General features: G+C 40.3%; 1 long non-coding RNA gene across 3 annotated transcripts; it reads left to right on the plus strand.

Annotated features, from left to right (window-relative positions):
• Positions 1-78: 78 nt before the first annotated feature.
• LOC119139411 lies at positions 79-8813 on the plus strand. Of its 3 annotated transcripts, none has more exons than XR_005101358.1 (5): positions 79-211; positions 4344-4445; positions 7282-7552; positions 7659-7715; positions 8040-8813. It is a non-coding gene; the product is annotated as an uncharacterized LOC119139411 (long non-coding RNA). The 3 variants fall into 3 exon arrangements; XR_005101359.1 differs by having other exon boundaries at positions 7282-7443; XR_005101357.1 differs by having other exon boundaries at positions 7282-7715.
• The last annotated feature ends 420 nt before the right edge of the window (positions 8814-9233 follow it).

The raw sequence follows: 9233 nt of genomic DNA on the forward strand, positions 1-9233 counted from the left end.
CTGGGTAACTGCATCACAATGAGGGATCAGAAGCTGCCGGATATCCGGAAAACAGCGACAGCAAAACGGTCGTTTTTTTGTGGTGTGTGCATCACAAAAAGGTGCTCTTGGAAATAGCATTTCCGGTATAAACAGGAAGTGTCAAATGACCCTGAAGTGACAGTTTCCGGTGGGTGGCCAGAGGCATTTCTGGGCCGAATCTGCAAATCTGGTAATTATTGTTTTTTTTATCTTCGTGGTTTTTTTTGTGCTTATCGTGCGGCATATGTCTTTTATATGATAAGGTCGATTAGTGGTCGAAGATTCGTGTGCGAGTGACTGTGTGTGGGTGTACGACACTTCAGGTAGGCGGTATATTAATGTTTTTCATTATTATTTAAAAAATTTATTTTAACTGTTTAGTGATACGTGTTTTATTTTTACAGTTGCTCACGTTTACCGCTGCCTGCTGTAAATTGTAAAGGTCGATTAACCTCTTGAATCTTTTTTTCAATAATAAATATTGTAAACGTCATTCTTCTTGTGTCATTTATTGACAGAGAACCTGCGTTATATTTTTTTCTCATTACAATATCGTTGGTGAAAGAACAATTTTACAACTCCTCCGATTTTGCAATAGCGCTCCCGTTTTTTATTTTTCTACATTTGAAGTCAATCCAAGTGACCTTATGACATACGTCATCCATGTTGTTCACAACAGCATCCGGTAGGTGACAGTATTGAGCCAAGTTCAATGACTAGATCAATTCATTTGATTCACTACAATAAACAGGTTTGAAGCAAACAAATGTTCATTCTTAGACGGTCACTGTCACGGGGGATTTAGTTGAGAGGTCCAAAGTTCCTTTTGACGTGTATCTTAATGCAAAAAATATCTAATAATCCTGTTTTTGGAAAACACAGACATTCCCTCAGGGCCACCTTCAATGTATAGTCTGTCTCAGTCCAGTCACAAAAGAAAAAAAAAAAAAACCATCACTTCAGAATGTAACCGTCTTTATTTATGTAGCACATTTGCATATACAATAATGATACAATTACAATAAATAAGAGTAAATTAAAACCCAAATTTACAGTATAGACAGTACATATGAATATAAGGCCTACTGTATATAAGGTGTAATTTACATTTGACTCATTTTCGCCACGTGTTGTGTTCTAGCTGTGACGCCGGGAGAATTTGGCACATTAGACAGGCCACTGACTTGTTTGTCAAAAGTGCTCCTTTTCCTCTTGCTGTGTGGTAATTGCTCTACAAATCACAATGACTGCTGCAGGGAGTGAAGAGGCAGCGGCAGGCCTCATTGGCGTTCACCATTTGGGAGTGGGTTGCCATGGCCACAGATCCACTTCGACTGGCTGAGAGTGGGATTAGTCTTAATTAACACTAATGATCAGCCAACTCACATGCGATTTATTGGATCGAGCCTAATGATTTCACTTTGTCATTTGTAACAGCCAATCAATACATTTCCCTTAAAGTGCCGTTAAGGTCAAATTTAAAGATTTGCTTTGGTCCATAATTCTATTTATACCTATGGATGATCACAAAATATTTTTATTTCACAACTTTTTCTGTTGCTTTCATAAGGATTACACAATTTAACACATCTTCCCACACACACCTTATAAGAGAAAGCCCCACCCACTCTATCATAAAATGCCAAACACCCTCCTGGCATTTTGCTTTTGTTTCCACGCGCCATCTGCCACAAAACGGACGTGAACATCATTTCGTAGATTAACAAAATGTCATCACCTGACTCCCGCTCTTTAGTTTTCGTCTATTGTCGACTGAGGGAGAAAATAGCATCAAATCCAAATTTTCTGCTCAAAACAAAATGTAAACTCAATACAATAAATAATCAAATAACAGTTTAGTAATTTCAATAGTGTCATTGCTGACCCCTTATATAACCGACCAGGGTACACTGAGAAAAAAAAAAAAAGCCTTTACTTAAATTGGATGTTTATGCTTTTTCTCGTCGAGTTATGACTCCAATTTATGCGTCTCCAGCATTCGGCAAAAGAAAGAGATGTGGCGTGAAACCAAACACACTTCCAAATGGATTGCTTGCGTGTTAGCAGATATAGCGCAATAAGTGCTGAGTGAGTCCTTGTGTGTAAACACTCCCACAGTATGGAATAAAATACTGCCGTAAGTTCAGCGTGAGCGCCCACTATGTATACACAGTTAGTCGGCTCACACGTATAGTGAAAAAACAATTTCATGTTTCTATATATATGATTGACACATTGCTATCAGTTCAAGTTGAGCTCAGGCAAACATCTGACAGCTCCGTTGACGTGGAGCACAACCTCATCCATCCCCCTGCCCTCGGATGAACTTCCTGTGAATTGCCGGTGTTGTTTCTCACACGGGAAAGTCACAGTTTGGGTGCTGATATGTCACACTGCATTTAAACTGATGCAACCTGCCTCAGAATTGCTTGTTTTTGTTTATTTATGTACTTATTTTGATATTTACTCATTATTTCTGCTTATATTTATACAAATGCAATTTTTTATAAAAGTTCAAACAGCACTACTTTTATCACACTAAATATCCTCTTAAATATCTTTTTTTGGATTAAATATTCAGTGCCTGTAGATGTAAACACCGTTTTCCGCCCTGCTTCTGACAAAGACTATTGCCCTCATCCGCCCGCCACCCCCTGGCCTATTTTTTTTTAAAGCTTTATAGTGGCTTTATAGCAGCATTAAAAAAGTTAAAGCATACCGGAGCTGTGATAGAAGCAGTCAACAGAACGTTGCTGGACACAATAACGATAATAAAAAGCAGAAGATGGACATTTGAGGTTGGAAAGTAAGCACTTGCAAAGCCTCTGTGGGTGTTCTTATGTATTTGCGGATGATTGTTGTTTGCGTGGGCTTGAATTAAAGTTCTGGAAGCTGCGTGGATGACATCTTGACAAACTGTCAGCCAGCACATGAAGCAAATCTGACAGCAATTTAATCATGCATCTCATCTTGATTATGGGCTAGGATGCAAACGCTTGCCGGAATTCCATCTCGGGCTGCTACCATATATCAATTCCTCTTCTGTGCCTACTCAATGTGGGAGTGTCTGTAAGGACAGAGAGGGCAAAAAGAGAAATCAAACTATTTCTGTTGTGTGTGGGAGTCGCTTGTGGGTTTTTATTTTCATCTGCTCTGACTTACGGCTGCGACTCCTCCAAAATGTACAGTAAGCCTAGCAGCTGCGTTTGTTTGGAAAATGAGACGGTCGGTCTCCACGTCGATCGATGTGGGAGCTAACCATCATGACTGGAGTGTAAATCAGAGGCGCTTTAGTTTTGCTTCTTGCTACTCCAGACTTTCCAGGTGAATTCGGGTCAAAACCCTTGATTGCATTTGTCCTAATGAAACAAATTGGAGATTCACTGCAGGCAGTTTTGAGATGGACCATCACACATCAACCCACACAGCCTAAAGTGATCCTCTTAATCTTTCCCAGAGGTCGTGATGTGATTGAAGTCCTCACTCTGCTAAATACCACAGCTCAGGGCAATTGGGAAAAGAAAAAAAAAATGCATTGATTGAAAATTGACACCTGTGATGTAAAGATCATTTCCAACAAGTAATTTAACTTTCTTAATGGTTAGCACCTCAAAGCTGCAGTCAACAAAAAATTCATACTACGAATATTAACTACCGTATTTTCCGCACTATAAGGCCCACCGGATTATAAGGCGCGCCTTCAATGACTGGCCCATTTTAAAACTTTGTCCATATATAAGTCTATATATTTGGACACGCTTGCCGTAGTGACTCAATATTAGTCCATATATAAGGCGCACCGGATTATAAGGCGCACTGTCGGCTTTATAGTGCGGAAAATACGGTACTTCTGCATTACATCATTTCATTGCATGTGGAGCAAGCAGTCAGCTGTCAACTTCACTTAAAAAGGTCTACTTCACTTAACAATGTTATAGCCCATTGGAGTATTTCTTTTACCCGGTTAATGTGATTTTTTTTGTTCCTGAACCTCAGCGTACCGCGACAGCCCGTCACGGCATGTAGATGTCACGTTCACCTTCTAACACAATTGTGAGCTGTCACCTCTGAGGCGTGAGCGACGTTTGCTTTTAATACAGTATATCAAGCAAAAGTGAAGTAGCAATTATTTATTACCAGAAGGATGAAAGCGCCCCATGCTGCTCGGTAGCCGTGGGTTGTCAACCCCTGCTCTCGTTACAAAAATCCAACAATATTTTTTTTCCCTCCTGGCTTATTCCCCGTTGACTTTAACGTCAGAGCACCACTCGGCTCTCATTACATCACTAAGATGGTAAATGTGATTGGTTGTGTGTTTCCAGGAATGCTACGCAGACGTGGCCATTAGTTGATGTGTCTTGAGGGAAGCTGGTGGATGGAGAGCATCGACATCATGCCAACAACTGCTGCTGAAAGGAATAAAGGTGAATTTAATTAGAACGGCACTCGCGGGTAGTAACCGGCGTTGGCCCGTATCAGTGCTCAAAATTTGTCGGACTGAGTGCGGCTAATGAGAGGTTTCGTTTACAGAGAATCATTTGATTTGAATTAGCCCCGACATAGATGGCTTGGTGTTGAACTATTCATAAGCCAAACTTTATTCTAAATAAGGGCAAAATGACTTTCTGTGTGACGATGGTGTTTGTTAGTCAACCGTGATGCTTCCGTTGCATCTTGAGCTGCAACCTCATTGACCTGCATGCTAACTGTCTAGGGATTTACCGGCTAATGGAAGCTGGAACATTGCGGGGTGGGCAGGACCGCAACGTGCATTATGGCGCAGCATTGCAACAATCAATATGCTACAAACAGTACAGGCATGAAATAATCATTTTAATATGCTAGGATAGCCCTCTAGAAATGAGTTTGTCCGAGCCAGGGGTCAGACTTTTCATCATCGTTGCAGTCGGATGCTTGCTCCTACTTCTGGAGCCGCGGCTGAATGTAAAAGTGAGCTCTTGTAAAAATATTTTAACTCGTGGAGGCAGCACTGGCGGAGCTAGGAGTTTTTGATACTTCAGAAGGTCGGCAAAACAAATGAAAAAATCTTTACAAACCCTCAAAATTCTGCAGAAAACGCTGATAAGTATTAATTATATGTTGGAAAAAAAATCCTGGAAAACACACAAAACTAAAAATACCCAAAAGTGAATTATCTGGCCTGGCATTTTTAGGGGCCAAGCATATTTTAGAGGTGACCAGTGCCCCCGCTACCCCCCATCTAGTTCCGCCAGTGGGAGACAGCAGTTCACTTTGTGTACCTTATGGAAATACAAACAAACCATGAACTTAATAGATTGCTTTCCCAAAAACTCTGCATCCCCTTTCACCGTATTAAAAGTTCAGGCGGTCGAGTTGGGCATTAACAGAGATTTAGTGAAAGCAAAGACTATTAAAAAAAAAAAAACATCAGCGATGTGATGCTGCTGATAAACACAACAGACAGACCGTATGGTAGCAAAGCAGCTTTAAACGTCCGCGGGGATGTATTAAAAACATTATGTTGCTCAGACGTTGACAATATTTGTTGGAAACTATTGGACGAAAATCCAGCGCTCCAAACAAATAACACCATTTGACAAGATAGCCAACAACATCTAATAGCGTTGCCGTGTTGCTCGTGACAAAAGCAAGCAAGTGTCGTGTTTAATTGTGCTTTTTTTTTTTGTAAACAACGCTATCAGTATCCCGTGCTCATTATTAGGTTATTGCTTTTTTATTGCTATCCTAATTTGGCTGCGGGCTTGTTTATGCAAGCCACATTATCCCCTACAGATAAGCATGTATTATTACCAGCTACAGTAATCTAATCAATATTAATTACAGCCGAATTAACGATTCACAAAGCTCCTCATCATTAATCGAACCAAGCGCGGTGCCTTACATCACAATTCACAGTGTGCAAGCTATTTTCGCAGGTTTAAATTAACCCTTGAGTGACATTTGCTTTTTGTAGCTTTAAAGTCCATTTGAGCTGACCTTTTAGATGACTCACAAACGTCCTCCTCAGCTCCCGGAGTGGTGAGTCAGCTGACAATTACTCCAAATGACATCCTGTCAATTGGAAGAGGATTCGCTCAAGGAGAGGCGGAGAATAAAGCGCTTTCATTGAGGAGGGGAAGTATTGTCGGTGCACGTTCACGCTCCTTTCTTGCTTTTAATTTACTTTGATGTCATTAGATATGTACATCTCCAGGATATTAGTCATTTTCCTCAAATGTGAAGGGACCTTTGAAATAATGAAAAATCTAAATACCAAGATAGAATAATAAAAAACATAGAACACAGATACTCTCATTGTCTCACTGACAATGTGTGAGGTCAGTGTGATGCCAGTTTGAATGCATCTTATTAAGGTAAATGAGCGAGTCCTTGCGTCATCCCTGCTCAAGTGTTTTTTGATATCTGAGCAAGGTTGATGTGCTGAAAGGTCAAACTCATTGCCGTGTCGCTATGATATTTGCCAGCCAGATCACCTTCGACTCGATTCCATCTCACAAGGACTCGCATACAATTGAGAGGTGTCGAAATGCTGCAAATGCCAAGAGGATAAATTATTTTGTTTTTCTTAACAAATAAAATACAGCCACCTAAGGATGATTTTGTGCTACAAAGTGTTTATATTGCTTCTTAGTGCTATGTTATCAAATAAAACCGTTATCATCCTTCTGCCTCTAATTTAATTTGTACATCACGGCGCAACAAAACCGGCCAATCAAAGAGTGTCGAGACAGAAGGGGCATAGCTTTAATAGGGTGGAAAAATACGTCAACAAGAGGTGTTTTGGAAATGCTGTGACTCACTTGACCTTTAAGCTCCCCATTAGTCTCATGCACTACTTGTATGTGATGTACTGTAACCGGTGGCCGTGATATCAGCTTGCTGTGGCCAGACAGTGACGAGATGCACAAAGACATGCTGGTAGCAATATCAAGAAAGATTCTATTGGATAACTGACCTTGGAATTGATAATCAATTTCTTTGATCAGAAAATGTCGGCAACCTGAGATGGATTACTCACAATGTCCGTCACAGGCGGTGTTAGTCACCATAAGAAGATGACATCCCTCAAGCAGAATAAATAAATAAATAAATAAATAAATATTTAAAATAAAATTAAAAAAAATATATTTTTTTTTTTTAATTAAAAAAATATTCAAAGATATTCAAATTCTCCACCAAACTATATTGCAAAAGAAGTCCTCACCACTTGGACTCTTGTTTTAGCACACCGAACATCCCATGCCACACTCTCCACAGACATGCATATTTAATATGGAAGCATATGGTTGTCATCGGAGGAGGTCAGCGCTTGAGGCGAAGCTGAGGCTTCTTCCTGTGGGCTATGCATCTGCCCTCCACTCGTTGGACGTTGGGATTGACAAGAAGTGAGACTCTTGTACTCAAGGATGACGATCAGAGGTGAGGTTGTTTTTGTTTAGTATGCCCTCTACTGTCCAGGTGTGGTTACTACACTTTGAGGTGTTCACTCCTTCTTTGCATTCCTCATCAGATGGCCGACTCAAGTCAGGTGTGTGTTTGTGGAGATACTAGCGAGAGCGTGGAAGCAACCCTCTTTGGCTGGATATGATTTTTAAAGCATAATTTAAAAGCATTATTTTTGCATTGTTTTCAAGGTGCGTATAGTTTTCCAACAATCCACCCGCTTCCTGAGCTTCTCTCCTGAACTCCTAGTAAGTATACATCAAGCAAAGGCATTGTTGCACATGACTGAAGTGAAATAAGGTTTTTGATGATGATCTACTTTTAAATCAGTACATACTTCACAATAGAAGACCACCATCCTTTCACTTCGGTGGATCGTCCGTTGTACAGTGTATTGTCATTAGTGGGACTTTTATGCATGACTGAATAAAAAGCCCAAATAAACAAAACAATTGTAAAGCTTCCAGACTCCATCTTAAGCTGTGCCAGTTAAATCGAATTATGCCTGATTGTGCAAGCTCACAAACCATTCATCTGTGTTTATGGTTGTGCGCTTTAGCTTTTTTGTTTAGTCATGGCAGATTGTTTGCAGTGTGGCAGTTGTGGATGAGGCTGATCTTCCTAATGCACCTTCCTCTGCAGAGGATATAAATTAGTCTGAACTATAGAGCTGATCTACCGCTGCCAACCTCATCTGCAAAGTGAGGGGTGTGAGGCGGTATGGAGAAGATGCAATGTCAGACTGCTCTCTCTGAGTTTTCCCACAAGGACAGACTTATGGCACGACTTTTACCACATGCAGCTAAAAGCAAGTACAGCTTACTGCATTTAGTACACAAATGTGGTATCAATGAGCCCGTGATGTTTCTTGATTCACTTTTCCAGCTGTATCAATTTTATCAAACTGATATATGAACCTCAGAATAAATAAATGGGGCTAAAGAAGGAGCCCTGGGGAACACCGCAACAAGAAACCTTATTAAACTTGACAACCAGGGACTAAGTGACAGAGATAAACCTCGAAGTTCTTTCAGGGTTGATAATTTGATCTACCGACTCGTTACCAAACAAATCTTTTAAGTCTTATTACCAGAATCACTTCCCAACACTAGCTTTAGCTTTTTAATTCCCGTATCGGTCTGCTCGTACTCCAGTTGTAAATGATCTGTCTCATCAACTTAAAGGTGTTATTTCATCTAAGGTTAAAGGAAAATATATCACAACAAAAAGTATAAGACACCTTTGATAAAGTTCAATAACAGATGAGTGAATGTGAAGTGCTAATCAAATGGTTTCTTTTGGAAAATAGTCAAGTCGTGTGAGCCTGCTTAGTCCGGGACGATGCATCGTCTCATGAATTAAAAAGTGTCCTTGGAGATCTCCCTCCTTTTGGAAAGCTTGTTTCAGCAATCTTTTCCTCCCGTGCGTCGCGCCACTGCCTGCTCACTTCTGCTGCAGACACACTTACCATAATGAATAGCTGCAAGGGGCTGGGGTTCTTTACTGCAGCCTGGAAAATGGCCACGCTTCCACAAAGCAAAAAAAAAAAAAAAAAATGCAGCAGCATCTGGTTAGGCAAATCACCCCACTGAAGTTTCCCAAAAATGTATTGATTTATATTAACCCCTAATATTTCAGTAAAATAATTCCATTAATACGAGATCCTAAATGGGCCAAGCAACTTTTATGTTGTGTTATTCCTGGAGAGTGGGAGCAGTCTGCTGCTTCATTATTTATTGAAATGCTATTATACACGGCATGCATTG

The sequence above is a fragment of the Syngnathus acus genome, chromosome 20 (genome assembly GCF_901709675.1).
Source record: "Syngnathus acus chromosome 20, fSynAcu1.2, whole genome shotgun sequence".
Taxonomy (NCBI): Eukaryota; Metazoa; Chordata; class Actinopteri; order Syngnathiformes; family Syngnathidae; genus Syngnathus; species Syngnathus acus.